This window comes from Lytechinus variegatus, chromosome 4 (genome assembly GCF_018143015.1).
Source record: "Lytechinus variegatus isolate NC3 chromosome 4, Lvar_3.0, whole genome shotgun sequence".
Classification (NCBI taxonomy): Eukaryota; Metazoa; Echinodermata; class Echinoidea; order Temnopleuroida; family Toxopneustidae; genus Lytechinus; species Lytechinus variegatus.
Window position 1 is genome coordinate 64,858,278 of NC_054743.1, and position 23,188 is coordinate 64,881,465.

At 37.6% G+C, this 23,188-nt stretch overlaps 1 long non-coding RNA gene across 1 annotated transcript in view; it reads right to left on the reverse strand.

Moving 5' to 3' along the window:
* The window catches only part of LOC121414545, a 29,839-nt gene extending 7,027 nt beyond the window's left edge, over positions 1–22,812 (reverse strand). Inside the window, exons 1-2 of the long non-coding RNA XR_005969865.1 lie at positions 22,394–22,812; positions 723–2,273 (exon numbers count right to left, since the gene is read on the reverse strand). This is a non-coding gene — a long non-coding RNA (uncharacterized LOC121414545). The remainder of the gene's footprint in view (positions 1–722; positions 2,274–22,393) is intronic.
* Between the last annotated feature and the right edge of the window lie 376 nt (positions 22,813–23,188).

The following is a 23,188-nucleotide window of genomic DNA, read 5'->3' on the forward strand; positions in this document are numbered from 1 at the left end:
ATTATTATAAAGAATCATTAAATTACTACATGCACTGTATGGCTGATACTGGTATAATCAAGATTCAAGTGCCGATACTTTACTTTTAATTAACTTTCGTAGACTCAAGACTGCTCAGTCTACAACCGGTAATACTGCAGGTTAAAAAAAGAGATTACGCCTACATGTACATGTAGTCATGTAGATTACATGTATCTTTCTGGAGCTAATGAGAATCAAATTAAGGTGTAAAGTTCTCAAAAATGTTTGTGATCATTATCAGTAGCTTTCATTTTACACCAAGATTGTTTGATTGATTGATCTACTGTTCAGAAACCAGAACAGTCTCAAAACTGTTTTATATCCCCCCCCCCCATGAAAAAAAGTAAACATTGGTACTGAATACAATAACAGAACAAAAGAAAATATCAACAAAACCAATGAAAATACATTCATATCAACAAATCCAAAAAGATATCAACATAACAAAACCAAAAGCATCGTATGTTAAAACATTAAACTTTCATTTGGGTGGAAAATGATTCTGACAAAATTACATTCAGCTTAAAAATCCCAGGCGATTTCTGTCTGTATATATAAAGTTTGCAATTATGACTACAGCATAATAATTAGCTGCAAAAGCGAAACTATTTTTTCTGAATGTAGCTTTAAAAACAATCCCTTTTTATATACAAACATGAAGATACAAAATAGATACTGTAGATCTATTCTTTTGATCTTACCTCACTATTATGCCCACGGAGGTTAAAGTTTCTTCTTGCTGGAGCCTGGGGACTCTTCCCACAGTGGCTTGTGGTGTAGGTTGCTCCAACCACCCCTTTAACATTGCCAGTAGCCAGCCAACCTTTGGTGTAATGTCTCTTGCGAGTGTAGCTTTTATCCTTCTCGCTCTCGGGGACCGTTCCTTTCCATGACAGCGACAGAATAGTACAGTCACTGCGCGCTGCCGGGTTTTGTTCTAGTACTGCATACATGATTACGAGAGAGGCGTGAAACTGGACTCTAAAATATCCAATAAATATATACCAATATCACCTCCTCAGTTGCTTTGAAACCAGATTGAATTCCTTCCTTTTCTCCAGTGCATTGTTTGTTTTATTACGATACAACTCTCATATGGTTATGCATTGAGGACTTGCAGAAAGTAAAATTGAAATTTGAGAAAGAAGTTGTAAGCTGTAAAGATTCTGCTGCATATTCATGCGTTCCATTGTTCTGAATGGGATGGTACACACACAGAGTCGTTAAAAGTTATAATCCCAGAGAGATCTACTCCTGAACGGCAAGGTCGTTAGCCAGACACAAACACCGGGCCCATGATCTATGGCAGTAATTACTGGGAGAAAGGACACCAACTACCGGAGCTGTGATGTTTGCCACCTGCGTAAGGCCAGACAGAAATAACTCAATGTTTCTTCATACATCGACTCCTCTCCTCCCACTCCGATTGAATCATTAGCTATGCGAGGCACAGCCACACTCGGTGGTGTTTGGTCGTACGGAAGGCACTTCTCACACTTGATGCTCCGAGCTCTCTCTCCTCCTCTGTTTGCCCGAACATCCGCAAGTGGAACGTGACTCGGATTTATCCTCTGCATATCCACGACACATCACAATGAGAGCATCACCCCTGCACTATTCCTCTTCCAATTCCAAAAAGTATCGATGCACACTTTTTTATGCTGGAAAATCCTTGATCCAAAATAACTCACACTGAAGCAATGTCTCCTTTACTTTTCACATGAATTACTGTAAATTCCACAAGAACATGACTTTAGAAGAACTAAAACATTAAGATGTGCACATATTTCCACCAGGTTGAAACTTACAGTTGATCAAAGTTTAAGTATTTGCTGAGCATGAATGTAGTTTTCGATCACATTCTCTCCGTATGCACATGCACATGTATATAGCTTAAGCATCCTCAGACATCCATGGGTAGACTCGCACACGTACATGTACATGAGATCGCTATCCCAACCTCAAATCGATAGCCGAGTAGACTCTGGGAGATATGTACTCCAGATCTACAGATTTATCCCCCACAAACGTCACTGCATGCGTATCTCCGTCGTCTCCTGTGCCTCGTTAGCCTGACTACAGCACGCACCCGTGAAGGCGGCGAGCCGACAACCGCTTGCGCACCCCTGACTCATGCATCCAACGGACAGTTCCACTCAAACAGAGGGGAGGAAGCATGCCCTGTGCTGCTGCTTAGGGGGTGACTCATTTATACTCACTACTGCCAGCGAGGCTCGGCTACAGTACAGTACCTGCAGATGGAGCGGAAAAAAAGGAGACAATTTATGTAATTATATTTCAGACATTTCCTCACAAGGTAATCAGCTTCAAGAATGCTGGTACACTGTACATTCATGTACAGCAATGAATAGCTACTGCACTCTGACCATACATGTACATGTAAAAGATAAAATGAATTGATTGTATAGCTTCCATTACATGTGCAGATGGCAAACCATCCATGTATTATGAATGTCTAATTACTCTCAAAATGCATCTCTTTGCCCTGTATTCTGAAGTCAGGTTTAATTTAAATTCTTGGGCCCATAATCTGTACTCCGGTTTAATTAAACCATGGTTTAAGAGTTGTGGTTTAACTATGGATAGCCGATTGGGGCACAGTACACGTTCAATTCATCAATCTATATGACACTCAAATAATTCATAACTGCTAGGAATGACAACTTTTCGTCATTATGGAAGTAAACGGAAACAAAACAGTAAACATGAACGATGTAAAAAGAATTTTTGAGTTTTTGGCTCCCCATAATTTTAGCATAGAGTTGGACCATGGTCTATTAAAGTTAAACCTGACTTCAGAATATGGGCCATAGTCCAAAGTTGTGGTTGAACTATAGAAAGCCAAATGTGAACAAGAAATCTCTATTACTACGTACATGTACAGGTTCAATTTATCAGCTCATCTGGTGCTAGAATCATCTTCTAACTTTGTTTATTCTTACGTACACTTCATGTTTTTACCTCTTTCATAATGTTTGTACCTTCTTTTCTTTTGACTTTCTGCTCCACTCCTTCCCTCACTCCCCCTGTCTCTCTCTCTATCCCTATCCACCCCCCCCCCCCATCTCTCTATCTGCCTCTTCTCCTTCCCACCTCTCTCTTACCTTTCCAAAATTCCACAACAATACCATACCTTATCCGTATTATTTATTTTGTAATTACCTGTGTTATTGTTTGAATATTTTTTGTGTCTTTATTACCTTGTGAATACATCCCAATTCGGTCTTAGCCGCGATGATGTCTTGATTTTTATTAATAAACCATTTATCTATCTATCTATTCATAAATGTCTGGGAATAATAACTGAATTAGTTTTCATCAGCATAATGAAAGAGCACTGCAAGCAGAAGAAGCATAACAAAAACATAAATTTGTCATGCTTGGCTTCCCATAATTTTAGCAGTTTCATAGACCATGGTTTAAGTTACATGTACATGTGTAAACCTGATGTCAGAATACAGGCCTTAAGTCTAGATGTAGATGTATCTCTGTAAATACAGAGCCTTGAAAATCAACTCAGTACCAATTTGTATCTGAAGCTTGCAAGAAAAAAAGGTTTTGATACAAGCCATGAAGCAAAGAAAGTGTTAGGAATGAACATGCACATTTCTTGGGTTAGAATGATGAAATATGAAAATTGAATTGTACCAAAGCAGGGGCGGATTTAGGATTTGCCAAAGGGGGGGGGCAAATTTTTTGAAGGAAAATTTTGACAAGCCCCCAAAAAAGGTTTTCAACCACAAATTAAGGATATTTCGTACCCGAAAGAATATAACTAGCACATCAATGATGTGGAGCTCATCCGGCATCTCGCAACACAATTTAACAAAATTTTAATTTCAGCCCAGTTGACACTGTAGTGAATTATATTGGTGACATAAAATGAGGATATAGAATTGAAATTAATGAAGAAATTACATAGAAACATTTCTTGTGATCTATGAATAAATTTCATATGAATTAAGTATTAATTATTATCTAGTCAAAGTTTCTTAACTCTGTGTAGAACCTTGGTGAACCTAATGTAGCTCTCAGATGGAACAAAAATAACCAAACTCAATCAACAAATAAGTAAGCAATTTTTGTGAGTTTTGAAAATATATGAATAAATAGCAGATTCAATGAGTTTCAAAATTCTATGTTTAAATCTTGTATCACCACCTCGATCTTTTATATAAAGCAAACAAAACTGAAATTGATCAACAAATGAAGAAGAAAAAACATTTTTGTGATTTATGAATAAATTTTACATAAATTAGAATAAATAATTTTCCAGACAAAATTTCAAAATTTTGTGTACAAGTTTGGTGAACCTCATGCAGCTCTACCAGATGGAAGAAAAAAAATAAAAAATCTGTCAACAAATAATTATGTAGAGGTGTTGTGGCTCAGTGGATAAGTCTCCGGACTGTGAACCACAAGGTCCGGGGTTCAAATCCCACCGCAGCACTAGCGTCCTTTGGCAAGGCGCTTATCTACGTTTGCCACTCTCGACCCAGGTGTAGTAAATGGGTACCCGGTAGGAAGAAATTCCTTGAATGCTCGATGCGCCCGATCAGGGTAGCCGTGCTAAAGCCGGGGTAATAGTACATGTATGCAGCGCTTAGAAACATTTGTATTAAGCGCTATATAAATGTTGCATATTATTATTATTATAAAGAAAAAGAGGAATTTTCTGTGATTTATGAATACATTTTGCATAAATTAGCATACATGTGTAAATAATTTTCAACTGAAAATTTTCAAAATTCTGTGTAGAAGTTTGGTGGGCCTTGTGAAGTTCTACAGGATGGAAGAAAAAATATCAAAATCTGTGAACAAATAAAGAAGAGGCATTTTCTGTTATTTCTGAATAAATTTCGCATACATTAGCATAAGTAATTTTCTACTGAAAATTTCAAAATTCTGTGTACAAGATTGGTGAACCTCATGAAGCTCTACCAGATGGAAGCAAAAAATTCAAAATCGGTCAACAAATAAAGAAGAAGCATTTTATGTGAATTTTTAAAAATATGCATAAATTAATTTCGCATAAATTAACATAAAAATTGTTCTGGTCAAAATTTCAAAATTCTGTGTAGAAGTTTGGTGTACCTCATGAAGTTCTACCAGATGGAAGCAAAAAAATCAAAATCGGTCAACAAATAAAGAAGAAGTAGCATTTTTGTGAATTTTGAAAAATGTGCATAAATTAGCATATTTAATGAATTTCAAAATTCTGTGTAGAAGTTTTGAATGCCCCACCTAGTGCTATCATATAAAGCAAACAGAATTGAAATCAGACTTGAAATGGCGAAGAAGTAGCATTTTGAAATTGTGGACGGACGACAGACGACGGACGCCACGCCACGGCATAAGCTCATCTTGCTCATCTTGCCCTTCGGGCCAGATGAGCTAAAAAATCAAAAGGGGGGGCACACCTTGGGTTTTTTTCTCAAAAGGGGGGCACATTCCCCTTGTGCCCCCTTCTGTGCCCCCCTCTGGATCCGCGCCTGTACCAAAGTGTACATACAAGTACAAGTAATACCCAATAGACAAAATCCATTATTAACCAATGTTACAGTGAATTTTTTATACTCAAACATTTTTTAGAGTGCAGGATTATGCATGATCATGCATAAAACTCCTACAACTCCTACAAAAATATTACATGTACATGTACATGTAGTTGCATAATCACGACCCAAAAGTCTCATTGTCATGTAAAAATAAAAATTGGTTACAAAACTACCATTTACCTGTACTTTCATGTTTGTATGCGCTGTGTATTTCATAACTATTCAGTGCATTGGATGTTCCAATGTAATTATAAACAATTCAATCATTCATACATTTAATTATCAATATACATGTAGTATTGAAAATTGAAACAGGATTTTTCCTTTCAGGTTCTCATCCCAATAAATGTGGGTTCATGACTTTCAGTATCATAATATTGTAAAGTCATTATTAAAGACACTGTATTTGGTTGAACCCAGGTAAATCATGCATGGAAATACCATCATGATGACAACAGAAAAAAACATGTGGTTATGAGAAAAAAATTAAAGACTGATTCATATATTTTGAAATCATATCAAATTAAAAGGTTACATCCTTGAATTTTTAATAGCCTCTGACAGACTTATGGACCATTTGGATCTTTAAAAAGTACTGAAAACATGCATCTTTAATAGCTTTGAATTCAAATTCTAATGTTAAAACTGGATTAAAAGTTCACACATTCTGAATCTTGATTAAAGGGATGCTCCGGGCTGAAGATATTCATATCTCAATAAATTGAGTAAAATTCAACGGGCAAAATTCTGAACATTTCATCAAAATCGGATAACAAATAACAAAGTTATTGAATTTCAAAGATTTGCATTATTCCGGTGAAACAGTTCCAGGCATGTCTTCAGAAATATTCATTAGGTGGGCTGATGATGTCATATCCCTACTTGTTCTTTTGTATTTTACTACCGGTATATGAAATTTAATAGGTTTATTAAAAATTTGCTGCAAATAACTAAAACAATTGGATTGACGACTTAAAGAGCATTACTTATTTATTTTTGCAACTTATTTCATAATAATGGAGACGCATAGTTTTTACACATTTATGAAAATATGACACTATTATGATTTTGTGTAATAACATATCAAAGAAAAAGGAAAGTGGGAATGTGACATCATCAGCCCACCTATTGAATATTCATAAAAACATGCGTAGAACTGTTTCACCAAAGTAATGCAAATATTTAGTGATCGTTATTTTGATGGAATTTCCAGCATTTTGCTCTGTGAATTTATTTAGATAAAAATACTTTCAGCCCGGAGAGCATCCCTAATAGCAATGTTTATGTGATTGTGATAGCTGGGTTTCAGATTTCAGAAAGAGCAGGGGATGGAGGGATAGTTGGGGGGTTTTTTGTGTGTTTTAATTTAAGCCGATCCTAATTCAAGAGTAATGATTTGTTTTCTTTATAAAGGGTCACATACATGTATGAGGGATGGGTGTTGGAGGTTGAGTCTAGGTTGCCTGATTCAGAATCTCAAGCCAACATGTACAAGATACATTCAACATCCAACACCATCACTGACAGAAACTAAACACAATATTCTACACCAAATAGATACAAAATACATTTCTGGCTTCCCACTCAGTTAACATGTATGTACATGTAGATCACATGATTGATAAGAAATTTACATTCATGTAACATAATCCATATGCAGCTGTACTGAATAAAAAAAAAACATATCAAGAGTGTATTGTGTATTTGTCGAGGATGAAAAATATTGACATCTGTCTGCATGCTCTTGAGCCAACCTCATCGGGTACAAACACAGTCCTTGTTTGTAACAAAATGAAAATGGGAAAAAAGGGAAGAAGTATTGATTTTCTTGAAGATGACGACGAGTCAGATACTGTATGCAGAGACATGAATACGTCGAAGCGCTTCTATTCATGACCAAGCCGTCGCCACAACAACAGCGGAGGTCATTTCAGGAAATGAGAAGTGTGGGGGATATGAGGGAGAGGAATGGCAGGGAAGGGAAATGGGGGTCGGGGAGAGGAGGGGCATATGATGAGGAGAGTGAATGAGGTGAATGGGTGAGGGGATGAGGGGGAGAGGGAGCCCTGAGAGAGAGGATGAGGGGGATGGAAGAGGGGTTGAGGGAGGGGAGAGTGGATTGGATGGCTGGAAGAGGGGATGATGTAGGGAATAGTGGAGGGGAGGGGATGGAAGAGGGGTTAGGGAGGGGAGAGTGGATTGGATGGCTGGAAGAGGGGATGATGGAGGGAATAGTGGAGGGGAGGGGATGGAAGAGGGGTTAGGGAGGGGAGAGTGGATTGGATGGCTGGAAGAGGGGATGATGGAGGGAATAGTGGAGGGGAGGGGATGGAAGAGGGGTTAGGGAGGGGAGAGTGGATTGGATGGCTGGAAGAGGGGATGATGGAGGGAATAGTGGAGGGGAGGGGATGGAAGAGGGGTTAGGGAGGGGAGAGTGGATTGGATGGCTGGAAGAGGGGATCAAAGGGGATGATGGAGGGAATAGTGGAGGGGAGGGGATGGAAGAGGGGTTAGGGAGGGGAGAGTGGATTGGATGGCTGGAAGAGGGGATGATGGAGGGAATAGTGGAGGGGAGGGGATGGAAGAGGGGTTAGGGAGGGGAGAGTGGATTGGATGGCTGGAAGAGGGGATCAAAGGGGATGATGGAGGGAATAGTGGAGGGGAGGGGATGGAAGAGGGGTTGGGGAGGGGAGAGTGGATGGGATGGGTGGAAGAGGGGATCAAAGGGGATGATGGAGGGAATAGTGGAGGGGAGGGATGGGGAGGGGATATAGGGATACATGTCATCAGTCGTTTTCACAGGAAAATGTTAAAAGCTTCTGAAATTCTTTCATCTCATTGGTAAGAGTACAAATGAAAGTCAAGATCAGTGCCAGGGCATTCAACAAAACACCTCCTAGAACAGTTGTGATTGATCACAAGATGTGACCCAGATATGAAACCCATCTTGGCAGTGAATGTGAAAAGGAGTCATAGCAATGTACATAGCAATGCTGCATTTTGTTGTTGTGCGGTTTCGATTTAATTAGGCCAATAACGCGATAGCTGCCGTGCCATTCCCTCTGTGAGCAGTAATATCCTGAGATTGTAAGCAGAGTCGGCGGCCCTGGATCTGATTCCTTTCATTGTAAACATGATCATAGAATGCTCATTATTCAATAATGACAAGCATGCAGAGAGATACAAACACGCGTAGGGGGTGTTTAAACTCCAAGGGGTACTGCAACAAAATTCCTTCATTCAAAATGAGAATATTTTTCTATAGGAGGGGGAAAAACGGTCATTTACAGGGGAAGTGAACTGTGTACGGTTTCTCATTGACTGTGCTTTAGAGCTCTAAATGTACAGTCGTAAATAACTGTTCAGTACACAGAATAAATTGGCCTCAAATTTATTTTTTTGTATCTAGAGAAACTAGAATATTTTGAAGGGAAAGTACTTGTTTTGCTACATGTACTTGGTATTTTATTGCAGTATCAAACAGTACACATATCAAAGTGCATGTGAAATGATTTGTGTATTGATATATACATGTATGATACATGCATATACTGAAGGTACAATAAAAACTATAAAATTTCTGAGAAAATTTCAAATGATTTTTTTGACCATACGCAAGGCTCGACATTAGCGGTGGCCCGGTGGCCCAGGGCCACCAAAAATTCATCTCGGGCAACCATTATTGAAAAAATGTTAAGGTTTGGTGGCCCGAATCGGGTAGTTCAATATTAACCTTCGACTATCATAAAACTTATAAGTTTTATAGTCTGTTTATTATCAACAATCATCAATGCAAACTTTTTGAGAATATGATAGTGTCCAAAACAGTGGTTCGTAGCAGATCCAAAGTGGGATAGGGCTTTGCCCCCCCCCCTCCTCCCCTCTCGTCCTCTTTTCAATAAACGCACATACAAAAACAAAGAAATTAATCAAATTATTGGGGTTTTTTCAAATGGTCAGCCCACCCCCACTTGCTTGTCAACTTTTTTTTGCCCTTCCTTACAAGCTCTTTCAAGTACACTTCTAAAAGCGGCCCACAGCGTCTCCAGTTTTGCATCATATGAAAAACTTAGAGACCCCCCCCCCCACCCCACCCTAACCAAACTCCCCATCATTCTCATTATACTGGAAACTACATGTAGTTTAGTGGAAAATAGTTTAACATATAATGAGAACAGTCGAAGTGATCTTTCAAACTGGTTCATTAAACCACCTGGCAATATAGTTTTCAAGATCGCCTTGCCTTGTTAAACTGGTTTTAGTGTGAGAAAACAACCGTTCTTCGGAAAGCCGTCTTCGCCCATTTCGAGCGCGCAACTCCACACAGTGCGCCCCTCTTGACAAGCTCTTTCAGGTACACTACTAAAAGCGCCCAGAGGTCATCAGTCTTGCATTATATGAAAACCTTGATGACCCCCCCAACACCCCACCCTTACCTAACTCCCCACATGTATCCGATGTAAAAAAAGTCTATTTAAAGCGTATAAGTATTTTAGGAACAGAAAAACATCATGTTTAACCATGGTTTAAATACAAACAGTCCAAAGATTATTAAAGGTCATGTCCACCCCAGAAAAATGTTGATTTGAATAAATAGAGAAAAATCAACCTACATGTAGATGTAGCATAATGCTGAAAATTTCATCAAAATTGGATGTAAAATAGGAAAGTTCTATTTTAAAGTTTCGCTTATTTTTCACAAAACAGTAATATGCACAACTCAGTGACATGCAAATGAGACAGTCAATGATGTCCCTCACTCACAATATCTTTTGTTTTTTATTGTTTGAATTACAATGTTTCATTTTTATAGATTTGACAATAGGGACCAAGTTGACTGAACCGTATTAAACAATGCTATCCACATATTCAGGGAAAAATGGAAAAATTTAATTAAAATTTCATATTTCTCACAATGAAATTCAAAGGAAATAGTGAGTAGATGACATCATCAGTCTGCTCATTTCATACTGACCAGGATGTGCATATATATAAAATATATATAACTGTTTTGTGAATTATTTTGCATCAGATTTTGATGAAATTTTCAGTGTTTCAGTGTTCAGTGAAATTTTCAGTATGCTTGTTAGATTTGTCTCTTTTTATTCAAATTAACTTTTTGTTGGGGTGGACTTGTCCTTTAAGCAAAAAAGGCCCCTTTGTTTACAACTACAATACAGTAGATGTTGCTGTAGACGTACAGTACAAAGTCCAATATTTTTCATACTATCACATATGAATACCAGTAAGTCATGTGCAACCAAAGTGAGTGCATGGAACCCCTGTTAAATTTGAATAAATTCAACACACTGTACACAGTACAGTATGGAGTTCATAATCTGCATGAGCATTATAATGCAAAGTTGCAAACCCTCCCCTCCCCCCTGCAATGGTATGCGTGCCCCCCCCCCCACCTTCATGCATTGCCAGCAGTTCCCAAGCATCAATACCCTTTTCCATTGACAAATCCGGTTCTCCCCAGTTTTCATTATAAAAACCCCTCCTTCCAGATATCAGTTCTCAAGACAAAGACCCCCCTCCCCCATTTCATGTTAAAGGGAAAGTTCACCCTGAAGAAAACTCTGTTGTAAAAATAGCAGAAAAAATAGTAAAAAATTTTGGTGATGGTTTGAGGAAAATCCGTTAAAGAGTAAGAAAGTTATTAGACTTCAAAGTTTTGGATTTGTGACGTCATAAACGAGCAGCTGCCCCGTGTGTTATGTAATATATAATGCATAAATTTCAAATTTTGTATGGTTCCTGATGACAATGCTATCCACATATTCAGGGAAAAATGGAAAAATTTAATTAAAATTTCATATTTCTCACAATGAAATTCAAAGGAAATAGTGAGTAGATGACATCATCAGTCTGCTCATTTCATACTGACCAGGATGTGCATATATATAAAATATATATAACTGTTTTGTGAATTATTTTGCATCAGATTTTGATGAAATTTTCAGTGTTTCAGTGTTCAGTGAAATTTTCAGTATGCTCGTTAGATTTGTCTCTTTTTATTCAAATTAACTTTTTGTTGGGGTGGACTTGTCCTTTAAGCAAAAAAGGCCCCTTTGTTTACAACTACAATACAGTAGATGTTGCTGTAGACGTACAGTACAAAGTCCAATATTTTTCATACTATCACATATGAATACCAGTAAGTCATGTGCAACCAAAGTGAGTGCATGGAACCCCTGTTAAATTTGAATAAATTCAACACACTGTACACAGTACAGTATGAAGTTCATAATCTGCATGAGCATTATAATGCAAAGTTGCAAACCCTCCCCTCCCCCCTGCAATGGTATGCGTGCCCCCCCCCCCACCTTCATGCATTGCCAGCAGTTCCCAAGCATCAATACCCTTTTCCATTGACAAATCCGGTTCTCCCCAGGTTTCATTATAAAAACCCCTCCTTCCAGATATCAGTTCTCAAGACAAAGACCCCCTCCCCCATTTCATGTTAAAGGGAAAGTTCACCCTGAAGAAAACTCTGTTGTAAAAATAGCAGAAAAAATAGTAAAAAATATTGGTGAAGGTTTGAGGAAAATCCGTTAAAGAGTAAGAAAGTTATTAGACTTCAAAGTTTTGGATTTGTGACGTCATAAACGAGCAGCTGCCCCGTGTGTTATGTAATATATAATGCATAAATTTCAAATTTTGTATGGTTCCTGATGACTTAATTTTGTTTTCTATTTATGATCGGGTGTGAAATGATTTGTCTATTTATATACAAAAGGTACAGTGAAAACCATTTTCAATTTTCTGAGAAAATGACATTTCATTGATTTTTTACCATTCGCTATGTAGAAATGTTGCTCGCATATGACGTCACAAATCAAATAATTGAAATTCTAATAACTTTTTAATTGTTTGATGAATTTTTCTCAAACCTTCGGCAATATTTTTTATTATTTTTTCTGCTATTTTTACAATAAACTTTTTGTCAGGGTGAACTTCCCCTTTAAGAACCAGTTCCCAAGCACCCCTGCATGTCAAGGGCGATACATACATGTACAATAATCATACATAATCTAAGAACAACTCCAAACTGTATATACAGCACATGGGTTATACTCATCCATACAGCTATTAAAAGCCAATCACATCAAATTCATCTTTGGTCATCCACAAGCCCTACATGTACATGATACTTTCTAGATATTGGAAGCACCATGCTGTTATTGCAGTTGCCTAGCAACATCCCCCCCCCCCCTCCCCCTCCCATCCTTTCCCCATGCAAAAACCAAATTATAATCTAGATGGAATGATGTTGGTAACTGCACACAAAGTCATACAGGAAGCAATCCTGCACTAAGGCTGCGTTTATGCGACCTCAACCCAGAATCATGATTGGAATCACGATTTGAATCATGATTCAAACAGCAACATGAATCACGATCCGACAGAATCAGCGTTTATACGACCATCTTTCTAACGCTGTTTCTCCCTGAATTCGGGCCGATCCAGTGCGCATCACAGTGCGCAGTTTGACCCAGGAAGTATAGGTCAACATTTTCGCGCGTGTTTCTAACTTCACGTCGGCTGCTAGATTTTTGCTGCCACCAGAGCTAACGCGCGATCGTTTGTGCAAGTGCAACTCGGCTTCCGAAAAATAAATCTTTTACTTCCAGAATTCCGTGTATTGTACCTCGTATGGTTTTTGTTTACTTGTATTCAATCTTGTCGGTTCATCAAAAATGGTGTTCGGTAGCCGTAGTACTGGGCACGAATTCTGTTAATTTTGTCTCGACAGGCGGTGCCACATCTCCGTTGAAATCCCTCCCTTGCAAGCGCCGCTGAAAGGGACTCGTAGATCGTCTTATATTTCTGTGAATCCCGGTAAGGGATGCTTGTGGTTCAGGCTGAGCCCAAAGCACAAGCAGAGCCCTGAGTTCGTCGTCAGTCCAATTTGTGCCTTTGGAACTTGAAGACATGATTGATGAAAACAGTGAAATCAGGGTGACCAGACGTCCCGTATTTCCCGGGATTGTCCCGTATTTCAGAATATTGAACAAAATGTAGTTAATACATTTGAAAGTGACGAATTTTCATGAAATAACCAACAGCTGACGAAGCAGAGACAACAATTAAATCGATAACTGTAAACTTTTTGCAAGTTCTGCGATGATTTCTTGCAAATACATTGCAAACGAACTGGCCTCCTGCCTGTGTGTGGCAGGCTACTAGCTAGGCATGGAGGATCGAAGCAAATTCTCAATGGTGCAAACACCTCACATGATAAACAGTTTTTCTACCAAAATAATCACAAAATCGGCGGGAAATTCTTATAATTATACTATGGATTCTCAGTTTAATGATTTGGAGATGTAATCGGAGGAAAATGTTATTGACTTTTCATATATCTAGTTTCAGCTTTTGTTTTTAGTCTTGGTGTGCACGATGCCGCGATGTTTCATCTAATTTTTAAGTTTGACAATATGTTTCACTTTGAAATTTTATTCATTTCTAAAACATTTTATGTTTAAAATTTTAAAAATACATTTAATAAAGTTATGATTTTTATTAGATGATTGGATTTTTTTGTTTACTTGAAGTTTGAACTTTTCCCTTTTCTTTATTTTATATATACCCTATCCTTTCTGCTTGCCCTTTTTTGTTCCATCTATCTTTATTTCCTATCTTTCTTTCCTCGACATTTTCTTTTTTCTCTCTCTCTCTCTGTTCATTTTTCTTTCTTTCCTTCTTTATCCAATATACTTTTTTATTTCCTTCAGAAATTCTTTCTTTCCTTATAATTACCTTGGCTTCCTTCTCTCTTCGTCTCCTGTTTCTTTTCGTTCTTTCTCTCCTTCCATTATTTTCTATTTTTTCGTTCTCTTCCCCTTCATTCTTCCCTTCCATTCTTTATTCCTTTCTTCATTTTTCCCTTCTCATTTTCCCTTATTTTTATTTTCTTTCTATTGTTTCTTTCAAAGAATGAAGGAAACATGTTTATTTCCTTCATTCTTTCTTTCCTCCTACTTTTTCTCACCTTTCCCCCTTTAATTGTCTCCTTTATTTTGCGAGACATTTATTAATCTTCCCTTCCTTTCTTTCTTTCTATATTCATTTCAAAGAATGACGGAAACCTTTTTTATCTCTTTTATTATTTCTTTCATCCTTTTATTCTAACTTTCTGTTATTTTTTTCTGTTTTCTATCCTTCCCAATCATCTCTTTTCTTTCTCTCCTTCATTCTTTCGTTCACCTTCCCTTCTAATTCTTTATATTTTTTTCAAAAGTCTTATTATTATACTATGGATTCTCAGAAGCCCACACTTTGTGTGGGCTTCTTTGTTGATCTTCGTTTGTCAATTGTCCCGTATTTCATTTTGTGAAATCTGGTCACCCTGAGTGAAATATACAAATGACGCTACAGTACAACCCCGGGGTACAATACACAGAATGATAATTCCTAAATGCACATGACAATTGGCATATACCGGTTCTAGTACACTGGCAATCTGCTACACGAAAATTAACCTGCACGAAACACAGCGCGCGCCTTTGAGTCGAACCCGGAAGAAGCACGACACAATGACGTCATAGAATCATGATTCAAATCACGATATCGTTTATACGACCCTTTTCGTTCGTGATTCTACAGAAACGTCTTTCCAAACGCCCTTTTTCCGTGTTTCATGTTTGTGATTTGAAAGACGTTTATTTCCAATTTCGACTAAACGCAATCGTGATTCTGCAGAATCGTGATTTGAATCATGATTCTAATCATGATTCTAGGGTAAAAAAGTGTCGAATAAACGCACCCCAAATTGCATGGATTTCCACAGAGGAAGTCTGCTTCTCTCCAAAATGATTACAGGAAATACAAAAAGGGTAAAGGTCAAATACGACATCCATGATCTGAATAGTTGAATAAAGTAAACCTCATGATAAAACAACATAAACTGTATATTTTTATTTTTTTTAGTAACAACATGGTCAATGGTGAGAGAAAGAATTACCTGTACAGTACTAGTCTGCTATGCAGACTCTGAATGGCTCGTGAGGTGGGATCCGCTACTGGTTTGCGAAGCAAACCAGCACTTCTGCAGCCTCAGTAGACATAGTGTGCTATGCAGACTTGTTGAATCAGCTGAGGTACACACACTGCAGATGTGGGTCTACATTTGTAGACTAGTACAGTACAATGCACATGTATTCATAAATGTACTGTCTGTGCATATTTATAGCAGACATGCAATCTGTGCCTTCCTACTTTGGCTGTGAGGCCGGGGGGGGGGGGGGGGGGGGGGGCACTTACATTGACGAGTGGATACCATGCGCAACCAAAAAAAACACGTAAAAAGGATGTCCTTTTCACGATAGGGCACGTTACGTACATAACGTGATAAGGGTGTCAAAAACACGAAAATAATGAAAAAAGGGTATCCATTTCGCTAGGCAAATTACGTGTTTAAGGTCGAATATGCGGGGATGATAAAACAAAATTAAAATGTTTTATAAAGGATGTCCTTTTGCCCCAATACTACGTGTTTAGAGTCCTATTTGCGCGAGGTGTAGAAGGTGAGGTCGTACTAAACCAAATAAGGTAAAGCCGACGACCGAAGGACCCGTAACAATAAAACATTCCTGTACTTGTTTATAGGGGTTCATTTCAGGGAATATTTGCCAAGAGTATCGTTTTGTTTCCAATACTTGTTAAGGGTAGTGTTTCACACGCCAATACTTGTTATGGGGTGCATTTTCAGAATATTGAAATTACGTGTTTAGGGTGCTTTTCGAGACCCCATGGTCGCGCATGGTATCCACTCGTAAATGGAAGTGGCCCCCCGGGCTGTGAGGTATCATGGACCCTACCAGTGAAACTACTTTATAGAATACTTGACATGAGTTGATAATTGATTTTAAAATGTACAGTACAATGAAACTCAAGTGGTCTATCATATAATTTATCGACCACCAGGCCTACTTATAGAAGATCAGCAAATTCAAATTTTGGTTTCCAATTCAAATTGTAGAGAAAAGGATATATCAGAGAAGTGGGTGTTAGAATTCCCAGTTTATACACATGAATTTTATTTTTACAAGATAGCAACTTTAGAGTTCATTGCCCGGGGGAGCCAGTCAAATGTATAGCTGTACACATGCGTGGCCAAATTATTTCCAAACACCCCCTCAACAAGTTTTTCTCTGTGTGCAAAATAACCCCCTAAACAAGTTTTTCGCGGTCTGTACTTACACATTTTGGCCCCTGCACAAGTTGTCACCAGAATATTACCCCGGGGAAAATGCTTGGGGAAAAAAAATTACCCTAAACACGTTTGGCTAGTCTTAAAAAAAAAGCTTTGGAAAAAAAAAACATACCCGAATACCTTTGACCATGCGATTGACCATTGACCAGGCTTTCAAAACTACCCTTAAAATAAGTGTTTCTGATACCCTAAATAACGAGTACACGTGCAGCCCGCATCCAAAACTGAAAAAAAAAACACCCCTTTAAACGCGTTTTTTGGTCACGCGTGTGTACAACAATACATGTATATTTGACTGCCCCTTCCCCCCCCGGGTTCACCTGTAGTTTTGGGATCTCCTATTCACAAATACAAGATGACCTTTGACCCCATCATCCTCAACAACTCACAAATGGTATTACATTTACCCAAGAATCATTTGAATCAAATGTGATCAAAATTGGTACATGTACGTCTAAATAAAGAAATGAGAGCAAGTTGGAAGACTAACAAAACCTCACATCATTTGACCTTTCAACCCCTAACGGGATCGGAAATCGGTTCAGAAGTTTCGCTCCTAAAATCGAAATCAGTTTAAATATCGGATTGGCGGGTATAAAAAAAAACAAACATTAAAATTTGTGGGTGATCGGCACATGGAGAAATGCTGCAAGTTACACCGATGACAGAATTTGTTTAGATCTCCAAAAGAAGCGGAGGAAGAAAACAATGATTTGTCTTCATCTCTGACAAAGGCGGAGGAAGAAGAAGATGATGTGCAGCGCATGACACTACCGCTGGTCAATGACAGTCCACTTCTCTACAACATCATGATGATTGTAGAGACAATTGTAAACTATTAAGATGGTGCATTAGCTATACTATTGCTAGGGATTCCTAAAGAAAAGATCTGTTGTAAATTTTTTTTAATCGCTAGCACCTCGAAAAATCTATATAACATGTTCCGCCAATCGGTCATTAATCTGCTGGAGACTTCTGTTCAGTTTCATTTGCCTAAGTTGCAAAATACATGTACATGTAGTCGGGAAGATGCGTCTTTTATACCTCTTTTACTTCTAGAACAGCAAGAGATCATTGCTAATAATAATTCTAAATCGCAAGCTACTCAAAATATGTCTAAATCATTATGGCACATGTCAGTGAGTTCAACTACACTTTCTTTGCCTCTGCTTAAGATCAAAACAAATCATCATCTTCTTGTTTTTTCTTCTTCTTCCTCCACTTTTATCGCAGGTCAAACAAATCATCACCATCATCATCATCTTCCTTTTTCTCCGCTTATGTAAAAGATCAAAACAAATCATCACCATCTTCTTCCCCCACTTACATCGGAGATGGAAACAAATCTTTGTCTTCTTCCTCCTCCTCCTGCTTACATGTGTATCAGAGATGAAAACAAATTATCATTTTTTTCTCCTTTATCTTCTTATTTTTCCACCGCTTTTGTCCGAGATCAAAACAAATAATGTGCGCATGTTGCTGACCGACATGAGGACCTCACTCGGAACTTGTTCATTCACAGAAATAGCGCTCCGCCGCGATGCATGTCGCCACATGTTCTTTTATCTTTATCATATTTTGGTTTTTCTGATCTAATTTTTTTTCCCCACATAGGGCAAAATTTAAATTTCTGCCAAAAAAAGTTGAAAGCGATCGAAGCGAAGGAGCAAGCAAAATTTTCCACCCCTCTTACAATAAGAAAAGCTAATTTTGTGGTAGATTGTGACAATATGTTTAGAAAATAATATCACATTTACTCCTTTACATCTCCTTTTTTTCCTTTTCTAAGTTTGTGGTGGAACTTCCTCTCTCTCTCTCTTTTATATTATTATTATTAGGTGGTCTGTCTACGACAGATCACCTCTTGATTTTGTCAGAATTTTCTTTATTTCTTATTTCTTTATTCATGGTACCTATTTTTTGTCGCCAACTTTTCTCGAAATTGGCTGAATCAATTTTGCTGATTTTTTCGTCATATATAGAATCTATCATAGAGACGGCAAAATAAGCTTTTCAAGGTCATATGGTCATGATGACGTCATCTACGCGCCATTTTGTAAAATTCTTCATTTGATCATATCTTCATTATCAATTGTCAAAAATTAACAATATTTACATGACATTAACTTCATGTCAAGGGTCAAATGTCAATGTCATCAAAGGTCATGTAGAGGTCATGACGCGCGCGTACGCGCGCGTCAAAGGTAAAAAAATCGTCCAAATGACCTATAAATTTTTTTGGGTACGTTTCAGGTCATTTTAAGCATTTCAAAAATTTGCGCGCGCGTTTCCGCGCGTTACACCTTAACGCAACGCAGAAAAACCGTTTCTTTAATATCATTGCATTGCTAATAAAATTCTGAGCAATTTGATACCTTGATCAACTTTCTACAACCATTAATAACGAAATTAACACCCGTTAAACTTTGCAGCACGTGTGCGCGCGAGCTCTCACTATAGGCCATATATGGGCAAAAACATGCCTATTGTAAATTCACTGTAGCTCTTTAAAAAGTCCGTTGACCCCCAATTTTTTTTCATATATCGATAGAGTATGAGTTGTAGATTTGATTTCATGTCACCATTGTCCCTAAATTATATCGTGACGTCATCAAATAGGCGCCCAAACTAAAAATTTCATTTTTTTCAAAAATGACGTCATCAAATTTATGCAAATTTGGCTGTAACTTCTCGAATATAGATCATTTTTCGCCCAGATTTCAATATGTTGTAGTTTATAATGTACTCTTTCTCCTCAGTTAACATGAATATTCGTTTTGAGAAACGCATCATTGCGTAAAACAGCGATGAAAAGAGGCATGTCATTTTTCCTCATTTTGCGTGTAATCTCTATGGGACATGACTTTTTCCCAAAACTAGATTCGACATTCCTCTATTTCGTGAGCCATATCTCCATTTTTTCTTGTCAGCTTTCCTTGAGCTTTTAACATGTTGTAGCTGAGATTCTGGGCTATCGGAATGTGCCCTTCATTTTTTGATCAGATGCCGGGATCATGCCCGTATTTCACTTGCAAAATTGGAATTGTAATTTTCAAAATTGCTTACGTGTAATCTCTATGGGGAATATCGTGGCTCAATGGATAACGCATTTTGACTTGCTTTCTCGAGGGCGGAGGTTCGATTCCTGGGGTAGAAAAGATGATTTTTTTTTCATTTTTTTTTCTTTTTGCCACCTCTTACATGATCCTTTATGATAATTAAAAGGTATGAAAGTTAAAATTTAGCAAGATAAAACAGATTGTAATTGTTTTTTTCATATCACATGTATTTTGTGTGTAATCTCTATGGGACATGACTTTTTCTCAAAACTAGATTCGACATTCCTCTATTTCGTGAGCCATATCTCCATTTCTTCTAGTCAGTTTTGCCGGAGCTTTTAATATGTTATAGCTGAGATTCTGGGCTTTCGGGTAATGTGCCCTCCACTTTTTGATCAGATGCCGGGATCATGCCCGTTTTTCACTTGCAATATTGGAATTGTAATTCTCAAAATTGCTTACGTGTAAAGTCTATGGGAAACATTAATAATCACATTGAGCAATGGTCAAAATTTATTCTTAGGATGTCTAGAATCAAGATTATCAATCATATCTAAATTATTCATTTTATACATTAGCCGACTCTGAATGAAAAATCATGACAGACCACCTAATTCGTCTGCAGACGAATTAAATTCTAGTTAGTTATTATGTTGATAGGCAATACATCTTTTCTAAATTGTGCATAATTTTGTGTTGGGTCTAGTGTCTCAGATTGACAAAACAAAGTAAAAAGTGTGTTTTTTTTAATCCTATGGTTAGACAGTGAATTTCATTTCAGTACAGTTTTAAGGAAATACACAGCGTATCTGTTTTTGTGTAATAATAGAGAACTCTATTTTACTGTTTCAAGAAATAATTAAGATTTATCCTCCCCCAACTGGGTATGGGGTGCGCCCCATTTATTCTATATCATTATGAATATTTAACTTCAATTTGTTAGTTTTCTTTATTCTGGTTTTTTAAAGTTAAAAAAATAGTAGAAGATACAAGAAATAATAATTCAAATTTAACAGTAGTTGTGAGCAGAAAAAACATGAAAACTGAAGAGCCGTAAAAATGACGAATTTTCAGGTCAGCATCTGAACATTTCAACTTGCGCTTTGTGCTCTCTTCCCCCCACCCCTGAAAAATACCATGTAGGAAAAAAATGTCCCTTGTTTAAATAAAAAATGCCCTCTTTTCCAAATGAATTATGCCCTTTTTAAAAAAGAGATACCTTTTTTAAATATAATTTATAGTAAAACATGATACATTTTAGGCTAGAAAATGACAAAATTTTGGATCGCTCTCTCATCAATTATTGTTTAGCATGGTACCAACCCTGTTCATGGTTACAAAATATTTAGCATTTCCAGTTTTCAGATTGGAGTAACACAAATTTTGGCTCGTGTCATGCACTCGCATCCATTGTTAAGTAAGGTACTCATTCTGTTTCCGTTTACAAAAAAATGCTTAGAATGTCCAGTTTTCCAGTTGTAATCACAAAATCTTTGAGCTCGCGCATTATTTTGATTGGTGAGTTATGTATCCTATTTATGAGTCACTAAATGTAGTCCTTAACAGCTTCCTTTTCTGGTCAGTATATTAAAAATTTTAGCTCGCGCTTCGCGCTAATTATTTAGGAAAAAAACAGCTCGGAATGTTTAATTTTCATGTCTTATTTCACGAAATGTCTGTTTGCACCAAAATGTCAATTTTGACATATAAGTGCCCTTTTTGGCTTTGACCCCACTCCCAAACAAAATACGTTCTGCCTCCCGTCACAGGGAGTGGAGAAAGACATACGTTGAGAATGGGCATGTCAGGATCAGATGACTGTGGTAATAATAATTATTACACAATGTATTAATTGTACAAAAGTACCGTAACTTTATTATTATTTAAATATTATGTCTAAATCAAAATATTTTGTGGAATATGTCAAATTAGGCTATGCTATGCCAGGTTGAATACTAGTGCCCATCATACGGTATGGTCAGTTCCCCCATGTCTGCGCGGTCTCCCAAGTCCGCGCACCCGCGTATCTGCGCGATTCTAGTAAAAGATAATATGCAACGAGCACGAACTTTACACATATAATAGATAGACAGGTATTCATTAAAAAATCTGACTCAAAATGGAGGAAAAATAATGAATTCAAGCAGGCATTTCATGTGACGGCCTCAAAATGCAACCTTTCTCACCAAAATCCCTGGATCGTGTGCAAAGTGAATGAGTGCGCAGACAATATGAAAATGACCAATGACTGCCCGAAGGTTTTTTTCAAAAAAATCTTATATTTTCTTTCATTTTTTAATGAGAAATTTGGTACACTTACTCTTATTTTGCTTAATAATATCAGGAACACTATTTACCAAAAGATTTTGTGAAATAAGAAGAAATTCATGTTAAATCTTAACTCAAATTGTTAGGACTTGTCTTTAGTTTAGCCTAGGTGCGCAGACTCGGCTTGGGCCCACCATTATACGGTATGTTAATTAATTGAAAAAAAAAAGGACAAAATACCATACCTAAAGGGGATGTTAAATGTTGCAGTATTCAGCTCAGCTGGTGATTGACACAGCCAGGACAGAAGGATGATGTTGTTTAATTTGGAACTCACGTCACAACGTCACCCACTGTCAATTCCACCGCACGCACGGGTACCGACAGCCGGTACCGTACCGTACGATTCACAGCAACGTTCTGCCTTCTGGCATCGGGTCGGGTCACTCAGAAGTCAGAGTCGGAGACAGTGTCAAACAAAGAGCCAAGAAACAGCATAAAAGTTCAACACAGCTCTAAGCTCATTCATTAAACAGCATAAGAGAAGAAGATTAAATCCAAAATATGTGGCCAGTCGGTCATACAAGAAGAGGATACATCGATAAAGAACAAAGAAAGCACAAGAAAGTTCGTGGGTGCACTCAGTTCTCGGTTAGGGTCGGCGACCAATATGGATCGTAGACAGAGACATTATTGTACGTTGAAAATGTACCAAAAATGTAGTAGAGTTGGACGTCTCTAGACTGGAAAAGTGAGAGGATGTTGTAGTATAGGGGTCCCCCTCCCCCCCCCCCCCCCTTCTGAAGAAACTGATCAACGTTCATTTCCGAATAAAGTGTAATTAGTCCTTAAAAGAAGCACAAAATCTCAAGTCTTTCCATTAGATATATTTGAATAAAAGAGAAAATTCCAACAAGCACGACACTGAATATTCCTTAAAAATCGGATGTAAAATGAGACAGTTATAACATTTTTAAGTTTCGCTTAATTTCACAAATTAGTTATGTGCACATCCTGGTCGGTATGCAAATGAGGGAAGT